Source organism: Spinacia oleracea, chromosome 1 (genome assembly GCF_020520425.1).
Source record: "Spinacia oleracea cultivar Varoflay chromosome 1, BTI_SOV_V1, whole genome shotgun sequence".
Lineage (NCBI taxonomy): Eukaryota > Viridiplantae > Streptophyta > Magnoliopsida > Caryophyllales > Amaranthaceae > Spinacia > Spinacia oleracea.
In genome coordinates, this window is record NC_079487.1 from 96646963 (window position 1) to 96661495 (window position 14533).

The following is a 14533-nucleotide window of genomic DNA, read 5'->3' on the forward strand; positions in this document are numbered from 1 at the left end:
TCCCTTAAATAAATACGGAGGGAGTATCAATTTTAAAAATCAACATGATTAATGTAGGTATAACTATTTTTAGTTATAATTTAATCTTTGTCGTACTGACTATGACTTTCAACGTTACAATAACAAGGAAAATTCCCATTGGTACATTGAACCAACCTGATCGACCGAACCCGACTATATAAGACCCGAACCCGAAATTGAACCCGACCTAAACCCGACTTGTACCCGAAATGGAAAAAAGCCCGACATGACCCGATCGAAAACCAACATGACCGAACCCGACCTAAACCCGCTGTAGACACCGAAATTTTGTAAATTTGTGGTGTCAGTTATATCTCAATAAAAAGATAATATTTCAAAGATTTAGGGAATTTTGACCTAGTAGGACTCTCAAGTTTCCTATATAAGAAGTTCTAATATTAGGGTTTCGTGAGGCTCAGATGGAATAAGTCACAAAGACCCCATCACCTCCTCCAAGTCTACATCTTCATAAGCGGTGATGTGATAGAAGGTGGCTGCCATATCTTCTATGGCATCACGTTTCTGGTTTGCGAAGCTCTTTTGATTGGTAAGAACCATAGTGTGGCCTTTTACACAGAGATCCCCTGTCTTCACTTCCAGTACCGCCAAGCGTTTCATTCGAGAAGGTACGCTGCTCCTGACATCGTTTTCCAGCTCGAACTTATCTCTTGTTTTTGATGCAGTGTTTTTTTGCCTCCACTGCGGCTTGAGTGAAACTTCCTTCTTCCCAAGACGACTGAAGACTTCCTTCTTAGGCTTCTGTGACTGACAATTGGTGGGTTTGCCAGTAATTTTTCCCAATCTTGTGAAGACATCCTTTGTATTCGAGCCCTTATGTGCTTTTCCGGACTGATCTCCCAATCTATCAAAGACTCGACTTGGTGTTGGAGAGTTTACCGTACCATCGAGCCTATCAAAGACGGAGGACCGTGCTTTAGCTGAAGACGGATGTATCCTATAAAAAACTGATTCCTTCTAGACCGGCCCAAAATTCTCATCCACACTTTCTTCAATTTCCTGAACTCCAATGTATTGCGATGCTTGCATTGACCTCCGTCGTCCTGAGATGACAATTGGCTTAGGCTCCTTGAATCCCAAACCAACCTTTTTCACCCAAACACGTTCACCCTGTTGCTGAAGTTTTTGATGAGTTTTATTGAGGCCGTATGACTTATCTTCAACGAGTTTTCCCATGGGTTCTAGGTTGGAGAAATCATAACCAGAGTTTTCCATTAACTTGTATGCAACTGGATCGAAGCCATCTTTCCTTGAGCTAGGTGTTTCTGGTGATTTCGTGGAGTTTGGAGTAGGAGAAGTCAATATCTTCGGGTCACTGATCTTATGGACCGGCAATGTCATGCTTTTATCAAATTCTTGCGGCATGTCCTTGACCTTCTTTGAAGTTGTTTCTGCTCCACAATTCACAAACGGAGACTGACCTTCTTTGCGACGCGACATGGGAATGTAACGTAGCACTGGAACTGTTGATCTAGGATTTTCTTCAACTTTTTGCGAAGGAATCTCCTTGATTTTCTTCTCATCAACTGTTTCATGTGACGGCTCTAGAGCATTCCTTGAAGGCTCCTCTTCTGTAACCGTTGATTTCAACTTCTTTGGCATGACTTTTCCCGTCGATGCGATTTCCGTGGGCATTACTTCAACAGGCTCTCCTTGGCTGGCATAGAATTTCCCATCGGCAAAATGAGACTTTGCTTCAGAGAATGGCTTCACGTCCGCATTCACCTTTCTTTCACCATTTCTGTAATACTTGAAGCATTGATGCAAGGTTGAGGCTACTACTCCATTTTCGTGCATCCAAGGTCGGCCTAGCAATAGGCGATATGAAGTGTTCGAATCAATGACATGAAAAATTGTTGTTGCAGTCATTTCTCCGATAGTCAGATCAACTCTTATCATACCGATGGCTCGTTGCCCTCCTAGATTGAATCCTTGGATCATCAATCGACTTTCGGTCAACTCACTTTCGGTGATCCCCAACTTAGGCATGGTGGACTTCGGCATTATGTTCACTGCGGAACCTCCATCTACCAAGATGCGATTGATCTTTTTCTTGCGGATGTATCCACATACAAAGAGAGGTATGTTGTGAGGCTTTGAACCCAACATAAGGTCTTTGTCTGTGAATGCCAAGGCCGTACTGCATGCAGCACAACGCTCAGGGTGATTTTCGTAGATCCCTTGCTCAATATTTTCCTTTGATGTATATTGTGTTGGATTCTCTATGGCACGTTCTAGGGCAAACCTCATTTCTTCAGGAAGGGACAAAGCTAGGCGCCAACCCATTCGAGAAGGGACTGTACCTAACAACGCCAGGATATTTGCATCTCTTTCAGGGTCTTTCTCATGGTTTAGCCCTTTAGAGACTTGATTTTTCTCCTCCTTCTTTTCTTCTTCCGCCACACTACAGGTTACTGTGTTGACAGAAACTTCACCAAAGTATTCTTGCGGAAAGAAATCATTTAACGTGATATACTTTCGTACCTCCTTTGTGGGAAAACTATCGCGCGGGGTGCTCTTCTTCTTCACGAGACCTTTATTTCTCGTTACACTCGAACTTTTGGATTTGTTTCTTCTTTGGTGCTTCTTTTGACGAAGAGGAGGTTGCTCTTCTAGCTTCATTTGCTTTCTCTTCTTCCTTCTCGTCACTAATGTCCATCCTTCTTCATCTTCCTTGCGAGGTAGAGGGGTGGATGCAGAATTCTTGACGGGATCCATTATCAAAATGGGATCCAAACTTCCAAACTGGATGACTGAAGCATGATGGGACTCCGCCGCTTCATCCAGATCTAGCACACTCCTTCCTTCTGTTGCAAGTTGTATGATTCTCTCCTTGAGAGTGATGCACTTTTCGATAGGATGGCTCACTATTCGATGATAAGGGCAAAAGTTTGGGTCGGATGTCCTTCCCATTTGATCAGGGCGCTTGGACTCAGGCAAGCTTATGACCTTCTTCTCCAACAAATCGTCCAGCATGCCGGCCAAGTCTGAATCCGGAAATGGATACTTCTTTGCTTGGAGTTCTTTAAGCGTTGGCTTATCTCTCCGAGAATCCTTTGTAAATGGCCCTTTCTTCTGTTCAGGTTTAGGCTTCGCCGAAATTTTTACAGGGGCAGAGCTAGAGGCAACGGCAAATGACTCCTTGGTTGAATCTTTCCCGTATTTCTCGGGCTTCTTGAAGTCCTTCTTTTCCTTCTTGAAACTTGAAGAACTTCCTCCACGATTATTGGTGATACTGATCTCCATGTCATGGGCACGGGTAGCTAAATCTTGAAAGGATCTTGGTTTTATGCCCTGCAAAATGTACAACAAATCCCAGTTCATACCTTGAATACACATTGCAATAGCCGAAGTTTTCGTTAGACGATCTTTGTATTCCAGGCTTAACGTGCGCCATCGATTGATGTAATCTACAACCGGCTCGTTTTCCCATTGTGTCGTCTTTGTCAATTCAATCATGCTGACGACACGTCGTGTACTGTAGAACCTGGCCTTGAATTCTTCCTCCATTTCTGCCCAACTGTCGATGGCTTCTGCAGGAAGGTCCGTGTACCAGTCGAATGTTGTGTCTTTTAGAGAACGGACGAACTGTTTGACGAGTAGATCTCCCGACAATTCAGCATTGTTGCACGTTTCGATGAAGTGTGCTACATGCTGCCTGGGGTTCCCCTTTCCATCAAACTGCTGGAACTTTGGAGGTTGATAACCGACGGGCATCCTCAAGTAATCAATCCTCTTCGTGTACGGCTTTTCATATAGATGACTAGCGCCGGAATCTCCAGTGATGTGGTTCTTCACCGCATTTGTTATCAAGTCCTGAATCTTTTTCATGGTGAATGAGTCATCAGGATTTCCACCCTTTTTGGTAGATTTTGAAGCCTTACTCCCTTCAGAGTCGCCGTTCTCTTCGTCCGTGCTCTCTTCCTGTTTCTTGAGCTTTTTGGTTAAGGAGGAAATCCTCTCATTCTGCTTCTTGATTTCCTCGTCTTTCTCCTTGCCATCCTTCATGAGCTTCATGATCATGCCCTTCATTTCGGCAAGCTGCTCCTCAACGGTCTTTGATTCGATCGCCATCACCTCCGCAATGTCGGTTTGTAGGGATGGACCGATTCTTCACAATCTGATACTTTGAGGGGTGACGTTGGAGAAGACCCGGTACTACTCTTTGCATCGCTTTCTACATAGAAAGGATCGAACAAAGGACTGGAGTGGATGACCAACCTGTCGGGCTTTTGGTGAGGACGCATATCTTCTTCACCGGGCATAAGGAATCGTGCACCTTCAGCAGGAAAGGACCCGAAAACAGGGATGTTGCGGGACTTGCGGTAATACGGATTCGGGGACACGTCGGAGGAGGCACGGACATGGCTCTTTCTCCTTATTTTGGTGGTGATAGGCGCCGAACGCAGACTTGAAGCAGCCTCATTCAGATCATCGTTCTTCATTCCTCTGGTGCGCATACCCGCGTCACGCCCTTTCAACATCTCAGCCAATTCTGCCCGCCCTTTGTTTCACCATAGCGGTCTTTTCAGCATCGGACATGGAAACGTTTTGTTGAGCAGCCATCTTTGTTGGTAGATTGATTTTTTTTGTAGAGAAGGAGATGAGTGGTAGAGTCATCCCACCGAGCGTGCCAAATTTGTAGTGTGTTTTCTTATATAGGAAACTTGATAGTCCTACTAGGTCAAAATTCCCCAAATCTTTGAAATACTATCTTTTTATTGAGATATAACTGACACCACAAATTTACAAAATTTCGGTGTCTACAGATGCCCCCTCGAGATTGTTGTGGAGACTTGATGTTGGATGCAACTTGGTCTCGAAACTTTGATGTAGAATTTGAAAACAAATTTGACTTGCCTCCATTGATTCTAAAAACTTTTAACCTTGAAGAGAGGAGATGGAGAGCGAAAATCGTCCCACCGAGCGTGCCAAATTTGTAAACACAAATTTAAGAGTCTGCAAAAATAACATAATCAAAATAATGTGAACAAAATATTTTGTATTGATTTTGTATTTGGGTACAATCTCTAATGTGTTTATCCACTGATTCGATCTCTACAACCGTAAGAATTTGTTTTGTCGGACGTCTTGAACGAGGGCCACCGGGCTTGATCTCTTTCAATGACGCAGTATGGAGGTAGAACGGCGTTTGTGCTTGTCGTTCTTCTTCCACCGAGATTTGATGTCGACTTGTATGCTTGGAAGCAGTATTAGGGTTTTATGGAGAGTAGTGTGTTTTCTGAATATTACGTTCAGTCTGTCTGCCAAATGACTTAGAGAAAACTTTTTATATCCTCCTCTTAGGTTTAGGGTTTTATCTCTTATGAATCAATGGGCCTTTTTTCTTAAGCTCATTTAAATAACCCACTTTTATTAAATGAACGTCATTTGATTAAAATGGGCCTATTTTATTTATAACCCAAATTTATCTGACATTTGAATAATAAAAGTCAACATTTGACTTTTTCGGGACAAGAATTGATGACATGGCATTTATCACATTTTTAATGCCTACACCCGCGTGATAAAGTGAACTGACACGACCCGACCTGATCATGAACCGAGACACAGAATAACCTGACACGGACCCAACCCGATAATATGTTTTGACAGCTCTACTACCATTATACTATCGAGTTTTGTCAATTGTACACCATTTTACTTTGGAAAATTTGGTAATATTAATCCAACCTTTTGCCGATTTTCTTTTATTAAGCCCACCTACGACATATTTTTTAATAATCCCACCTTTACCACCCAACGTCTTTTATTGGGCCCAACACGTCATAAACCTATTGTCGGCGGTAATATATCCCTACGTGGAAGTACTCTCTCTAGATGTATTCAGTCATCATCATCAATTCATCACCATCTCGATGATTTTTTCACCAGTTATCGGTCACTTAAGCCCAATAAAAGTCGTTGGGTAGTAAAGGTGGGATTATTAAAAAATATGTCGTAGGTGGGATTAATAAAAGAAAACCGGCCAAAGGTTGGATTAATATTACCAAATTTTCCTTTTACTTTTGAATTACCATTTGTATTTTATATACAATTGATAGTACTGTGCGAATGTAGTTAGGGGCGGAACCAAGGGGGGCTGGTGGGGGCCATGGCCCCCCCAATGATTCAAAATAAAATTATAATCTACATTTATAGACTACATGTTATGTATAGCTCAGCTGGTTTAAATGTGCGGAGACAATATGGTGATGCCAGGATTTTCACGTTAAGGGTTCGAAATCCTCGGACGCATATAATAAAATCATAATCCAAAATCTAAAATCCAAATTACAACTAATAATTCATGGGGCACATATTCTATTACAACAACGTTAAAAAAATTACAATTGAACTCGACGAGTTTTCATATTTTAAAAGCCATCTATTACATCATCATCCTTAACTAGAAAAAAAAGGATCTTTCTTAATATGAGAGGAGAGTTACGGTTTTAGAATTTTAGAAATCGGGGATTTTGGGGACTGTTAGAGTCTAACAGCAGTTAGAGTTGGGGGTTGTTAAGAGGTAAAAAAGAAAGAAAAGGAAAAGCCGAAAAAAACGATACAATTGGGGGTTGTTAAGAGGAAAAAAAAGAAAGAAAAGGAAAAGCCGAAAAAAACGATATAGAGATTCAAACCTCAAACCTTTGGTTTGATTAGTAACAACCAAAACCACTACAGCACCCTTATTGTTCATGTCTTATAGCGCGTTAACAAATACTTAACCCTTTGTGTTTTTAATTAAATCTACCTGATTTTATTTTTAGCTAGTAAGGGTTCAGTTGGCAACTGAACCCTTACTAGGATCGCCACTGGGAGATATTTACAATGCTCTTGGGTTCGAAGCCTAGAAAACACCCTTTTCTTTTCTTTTTCACTTGTATTTTTTTATATTTGAGGGGTTATAAACATATAATAGTGCTATTACCTTACTTATACAATCATATTACATTTTTCTTTTCTTTCCTTTTTCACTTGTATTTTTTTATGTTTGAGGGGTTATAAACTTATAATCGTCCCTCTTCTTTTTCTCTCTTCTCTCTCCTCTTTTAGGGTTTCAATTTTCTTGGCCGTTTAGGCCGGAAGTAGTCTAATTTCTTCGGAAATTAGACTATTTCCGCGCAATTTAGAAGGCGAACCATGGTGCACATAGATCATGGTACACCTTAAGAACACTAGTATATAATTGAAAGAACATCTGGTTACGAGAAAAGAACATGAGTATTTTTTTATTTCGCTTTTTAATAAATAGTAAAATAATAAATTATTTTTATAACAAAAAAGTAAAATATTATATCGCATGTTCTTTTGCCGTAGTGTCATGTTCTTTTGCTTATGCACATATGTTCTTTTGGTGCACCATGTACTATGTTCACCACGGTCCATAGTCCAAGGATTGCTATTTCCGACCCTTCTTCTTGCTTTTCATTGTTTTTTCTTGTTTTGGTTTCTTTTCTGTTGATTTGTTCCCAATTATTATTGGGTTGTTCCCAATTTATTTGGGTTTTTCCTAGATTTTTCTAGGTTCTTGATTATCATTCATGGATGGAAATTTTTTTTAGAGTTTCAATAATTGGGAAGGAGATTTGGATTCATACAGGTTTAGGGTTTATAATCAACTCGTCGATCAGAACAATTCGTGCGCAGATTGCGAAGGGCTCTACTTGGAAAGATGTGAAATAATCAAAAATCACTGCTCGCGTCAAGCTAGAAGCGGTGGAGTACGGGATGTGCTTTAGGATGAATAATAGTAATTGTTTTGATTGTAATAGTCATGTATTTTCTTTGAATCTGTGGTATGCAGATCTTTTTTATCATTGTAGATGCCGTATGACTTATTATTAATGGATATTGTTCTTCCCCATCAAAAAAAAAACTTATAATCGTGCTATTACCTTATACAACCATATTACATTTTTCTTTTCCTTTTCACTTTTTTTTTTTGAGGGGTAATAAACTTATAATAGTGCTATTACCTTACTTATACAACCATATTACAGTTTTCTTTTCTTTTTCACTTGTATTTTTTATATTTGAGGAGTTATAAACTTATAATAGCGCTATTATCTTACTTATACAACCATATTACGGTTTTCTTTTCCTTTTCACTTGTATTTTTTTTTATATTGGAGGGGTTATAAACTTATAATAGTGCTATTATCTTACTTATACAACCATATTACAGTTTATTTAAAAATATCCGTACATCTTAGTTCAATTTGTTGGGTCAAAGTTCATAAATTCAATACCTCTTATCTAAAATTCACAAATACGTTATACTTAAATGTACAGTATGTTTAAAGTATTTACAACAAATTTTGTGTTTCTCTACATCGTGGAACTCTATGATGTTTTATAAATGTGTTCATCTCTATCTCTATTCTCTTATCAGTAAAAATATTCATATCCTTAATTTATATTCTATTGCTTTGAATAAAACTTAAGAAAGTCGAAAGAATATTACTTCAACCTTTGAAATATTATGTGCAATAAAATTTATCATTCGTATTATTTTTGAGACAAAGATAATATATTCGATTGTACGTCCCCAAACTATAATTTCTGGTTCCGCCACCGGAATGTACGATGGTAAGTCAAAAAAAAAAAAAAAAGAAAAATGGTATCATTTGTGAAAGTTAATGGTACAATGGTACAATTGGTAAGTAAAAAATAAAATAAAATAAAATGTTAACACAAAATGGTTTATTTTGACTATGAGAAACACCAAACAAGGGTGAGGGGAGTTTATCAGAGATTTCCTTATCCTTAAAGGAATAAAGGCCTTTGCATTCTCAACATCTCCAACTTGCTCTGATTGTGTGACCGTCGGAATTTTTGATCATACTGACTATCTAAGTTTCAAGTACCTTCAATCCGGGAATAAGGCATGGGTTGTTACTAAATTCTACCATCAAGATATCGCATTTTATTTTTTGGATGTTAGTGGATATCTTGGGAGTATTTGAATTGGTGAATGGACAACCAAAATGGCAAGTTTATGAAAAGCCTCCGACCCATGATAACAAGTTTCATATGAGTTGTTTAGTTGAGTGTGGTGGAGAAGTCTACTCGGTACTCATTGATCTTCTCGTTCAGTTATGGAAAATGATCCTAAGATGAGAAATATGATCTTCCTTCCGAGGCTTAGAGGCAACGGTATTGTCTTCTACTCTCAAGATACTCGAAAGTATCACCATGTTGATGCCATGCACAATACAAAGGACGGTGATGTGATGGAGAATCTGCAATTTACAAAAGATTTTACATGCTGTTGCTGGATTTAGAAGTTGTCTTACAATGTAATCTAACTAGTCTTATATGCACGCTATGCGTGCGAGATTATAAAAACTAAAAATTACGTTATGACAACTAATCGTAAAAAATAATAGGAGTATGCTAGAAAAATTGTTCAAAAAGTTCATATGAAGAAAAATTAGATTAATCTCTAGCTAAATCATTTACATAGTGAAACAATGTAATACACCTATTATATGACGAAAAATCTAAATTGTAGTATTACAGTAATATATAAATAGTGTGTTTCACCTTTTTTTTTCCCTCGCAATGTACTTGGCTAATCACATATTTTATGCTCAATTGATTTACGGTTTCTTACGCAATCATATTTTTTTTCTCGAAATGTACTTGGCTAATCACATATTAAAGCATAAACTTTCAGTAAGAACTAAAGTATTATTTTTGTAGAGTTGATTGTGTAAGATATAACGAAAATGGTTGTTAGTAGATTTATTTATAAGGAGTGTATAGAAGATGAGAGATTGTTGATGACTTATTTTGAAAAGATTAATTTCTTATGCTTTGTTTTTAATAAGAAATAATGTTTATTGTTACTGAATATTAATCACAATTGAATTAGAGAAGAATATATGAGCTGAAGGGTATTTTTGTATTTTACGTGGGGACACCAAAGGCGTGATTACCAAAAAGACCTCAACTTTTGGCTTATATAATAGAGATATATAGGGATTTTAGTTTTACATTAATAGTTGTTTGCTTCATGTATGTAATCGATCAGAAACTACTCGTATGTAATACTATTTTCATAATTCAAAGATTGATATTTGATTCATCGATTATATTGGAATGCAATATTGCAACAGTTAAACTTTACAAATGTGTAATGGTTTTTGTTTCTGTTCCAGTTTCAGGAGATAGGTTTTATTAACAAAACATCTAAAGTACTAAATTAAACCTAATTTCTCAACACACTTGACTATACCGACAGCAAAAAAAGTCTTCTGGTCCCTCAAAGAAAAGCGACCCAATGTTGGGCAATTGGAGCGTATGGCAGCGTCGCCATTCTTCAAGAATTTGGGATGCTTCTCAATCTCCTCACCTGAGCATCTGTCCACCTTGGACACGAGCTCAGAAAGCTTTACAGCAACATGAGATGAATGGCAATGCATCACAGGACAGTAACCAACTGATATCGGGTTAGGGCTGCTCATGATAATTATATACGCAGTAAAATTAGCTGCCTCTTTAGCAGGGTCATTCTTGGAGTCACAAGCCACAAAGCCCCGCTTCAGAACCTCAGAATCAATGTTTTTCACATAGAAACAAACATTGTCACCAGGAAGAGCATGATAGAAATGTGAGGACGCACGCGAAAGTTTTGGTGGACCCGAATATAATATAACAAATTAATAAGAATTATACAACAATATTTGCTTTGGTAGAACACTTGTTTCTACCTCTCATATTTTGTGGGAGCTCTCTTGATTTTCTCACCTCTCAACTTATGCATACAACATATTTATAGTTGGTATATCCTACTTTCTAGATTTTTCTACACTTTTCTAATCTTACATAATTCCACATCACATGTCCTAGATGCTTCTAGATACACCATGACTTGAATTTTCATTACACATCTAGATTTTTCTAGAGTAACCTCTAATAGAGCACGATGAAGATTATCGTCGAGCCTACCAACAGACTTGACTTCAGTGGTCAGTCCAGTAGGACAGAAGGTAAGAGTCATACCAGGCTTCAACAAGCCAGCCTCAACAAGCCAGCCTCAACACGGCCACCAATAACAGTTCCAATATATCTAATCTTGTACACATCCTGCAATGAAAGACGGAGTGGCTTGTCTGTACGCTTCCTTGGCTCGTTTGTAATACCTCGTATTTTTATAATATTTATAAATATATTTTGTTATATTTATAAAGCATTTTACGATTTATTATCATTTAAATAATATTTAAACGCATTGCATTTAATGTATTTTAATTAATTAGAATATTTATTATTTTAATTAATTACGAAACGAATTTAATTCTTGAGTCAGGAAATTAAATGAGATGCAAACGATTTTTAAAGCTTCGGGTTTTAAATAAAAAGTCCAATTCGTTTTATTAATCGAGCCCAATCCAAAGAGTTTAATTTAAATCCTAAGCTAGCCCAATTCATTTAATTCCTAAGCCCAACTCAAATATCCTAAGCCTAGCCCATCAAGGGATTAGGGAGCCTATAAATAGGACTCCCCCATCATTAAATGAGCCCCTAAAATTCATAAACCCTATTTTTGCTTTGCTTGCCCAACACTCCTCTTTCCTCTCTCTTTGCTCGGCACTCGCACGGCCCCGTGCCCTCGAGCCCTCGTGCTGGCCCGCCTCTCGCCCACACACTCACCCTCGCCTCTCCTCTCTTGCCCGCAGCCGCAGCGAGCACTCGTGCGCTGCTGCTGTTGCTCGTGTGCTCGTGCACACCCCTGCTCGCCTCCCTTGTTTCGTGTGCTCAGCGCACACCCCTGCCTTATCCCTCTCTCGCTCATGCCCTCGCGCACAGCGCTGCACCCCCTCTCTCTCGCTCGCGCCTGTCGCTGTTCGTCGCCCTAGCTGCGCGCACACACACGGTCGTGTGTGTGTGTGTGTGTGTGTGTGTGTGTGTGTGTGTGTGTGTGTGTGTGTGTGTGTGTGTGTGTGTGTGTGTGTGTGTGTGTGTTTGTGTGTGTGTGTGTGTGTGTGTGTGTGTGTGTGTGTGTGTGTGTGTGTGTGTTGTTCGTGTTCGTAATTCGATTTCTTTTTCGCCCAATCACATTAATTCGTGGTTGTTCCGTGCTATAGGCCGGATTGGTATAATTCTCTTCTTCCTTACCTATTCTATTTAAATTCCGTATTTTAAATTATTATATTAATATTGTTCTGAGTAATTAAAATGCTGGGAACCGGTTATGAATACCGTGGTTTGAGGATTTGTGTGTTGTGATTCATTAGGTTTGTTTTAATTATTAAAGGATGAATTTCAGATTTGTTTATTGAATAAAGCACTGATTTTTATGATAATAAACTAGTGTTATTGGGATTTTCAAGTTACGGTTTTAACCTAGACCTAATGAGTCAATTGATTAGCATAATTAGGTGATGATTTGAATTATGATAATCAATTATATTTTCATATTTGAATAAAGGTTTAAAGTTTCGATTTTTATTGATTTTAAAGGCGGAAAAAGTATGTTTTCGTACTAAGGATTGATTTTGCAAATTGAGACGTTTTTATTATTGAAAAACGATTGAATTCTAAAGTCTAAAGGAGATTTTAAATTTTATAAAGTTGCTGGAAATTTAATGAACATGGAAATAATTTAAGTTTCATTATTTTGATGATAGGAGGTGATTTCTAGTTGAGTGCTCGTATTGCAAAGTGGCCCCTACGCTTAGGTATTCAAGGTACGTACAAGTCTAGGGCGACCACACCTTTTTGTCAATGACATTACATGATTGTTGATGATGTGTGGAATCATGTTTATTTTGGAGAACGAGCATGTGATTTGTGATGTTGGATTTATTGGATTAATTGTTGAACAAGCATGTTGGAATTATTATGGGTATGGATTTCATTGTCTATCATGTTGTTCAATATTTATGCATGTATGGTTTGTTTCACATGAAAGGGATGGATTATTTATTTGTATGCTATTGTACGGGATGTCTAGCATACTTTGAGCCAATTATTCGTACCTCGTTGTACTATTTATTTTACCACATGTGAAGGGTTAGCTCACGTAAGCCACCGCACATGTAGGGTTCAGTTGGGAATATTATGTATGAAATGAATTAGGATTTGTCGTGCAAGGGCACAACCCTCAAGTTAATGTGCATGATGTGGAGTGATATGCATGTTTTATATAGTATTTTTACCCCCGTCCCTTAGTACTTTTATGTGTCAAACGTGCTCTTAGGAGCCGTTTCTAGTACTAATGTGTGTTATTGAGTGTGCCTTGAGTTTCAGGTTTGATTATGAGAAATTTGTCGTTTTAGACCCGTTTCATTGTTGATCTAGGCCACTATATGAGTCCGAGAAGTTCGGGACCTCCATCGTCGACTTTCGGGAGCCGTGGATGCTTATGGTTGAGCCCCGGGAGTTAGACTCAGTGATATGGGCGAGCTACATTGAAGATTGCAAATCGCCCTGGAAGCTGTGGGCGAAATGCAACCATCGGGCGGAATTATAAGCAATATGGAATCATCAACGCGCGCCCGATCGGGCGCAGCTCGCTTGATCCGGATCGGGCGGTCAATCTGGAGGCTGTATGGAGAGTTCACAAACCGCCCGATCGGGCGGATTTTGGCCCGATCGGGCCGACTATCGAGTGGATCGCCCGATCGGGCAAAGCGACGCCCGATCGGGCGAAGCGACGCCCGATCGGGCGAAGCGACGCCCGATCGGGCGACGCCAACCCCCAGCACTTATGCGCGAGTTTTCTTTCCGTTTTTTGGGCTTTATTTTGGGTAAACTATATAAGCAAGCCTTAATTGTTTTTAGAGAACACTTTATTTTCTAGTATTGAAGCTTAGTATTATTTCCTTAGCCTAATTTTCTCTGTAGTTTATGCAAAAACACTTAGTTTAATTCTCAATAAAAATTCAAGCTTTCAATTCCCTTGTTCTTCAAATAGGTATTAATTCTCATTTCAATTCATTGTCTTGCTTTAATAATGCTTTCAATTATGATTATTGCTTTGTTAATTGTCAACATGCTTGAGTAGTCTTATTTCTAGGGTTGGGGATCCATGAATAATATGAAGGGATGATTGAATGATTATGATTGTTGGATTGTAATTGATTCCTATTGATTGGTTTATTTCACTATACAATTAGATTTGCGCAGGTTTAATTGTGGTAGTTATGCAATATCAAATTAAGATTCGAGAGATGCAATTTGATGTTTAGGCTTGTGTCAATACGTAGAATTAGAGTTAATACGTAGCGAGAGCCCGTTAATTCTAAGTCTATGATTAGTATCGACTTGAGAGAGCATGCTAATCTAATTAATTACTTTGTTGATTATCGTGATTGTTCAATGTCCTGGATTATTATTTGTTGGCAAACCTATACCCTAGATTCCTTAATATATTGATTCATTCTTGTTTAATATTCCTTCGTAGTCTTAGTATACAAACCATCAACCAACTTTGTTCACAATAGTCTAGATTAATTAACTGATAGTAGAAAGAACGCATGTT

At 38.5% G+C, this 14533-nt stretch overlaps 1 pseudogene; it reads right to left on the minus strand.

The window, feature by feature from the left end:
- Nucleotides 1-10025: 10025 nt before the first annotated feature.
- The window catches only part of LOC110789662 (elongation factor 1-alpha-like), a 39685-nt pseudogene continuing 35177 nt past the window's right edge, over nucleotides 10026-14533 (minus strand).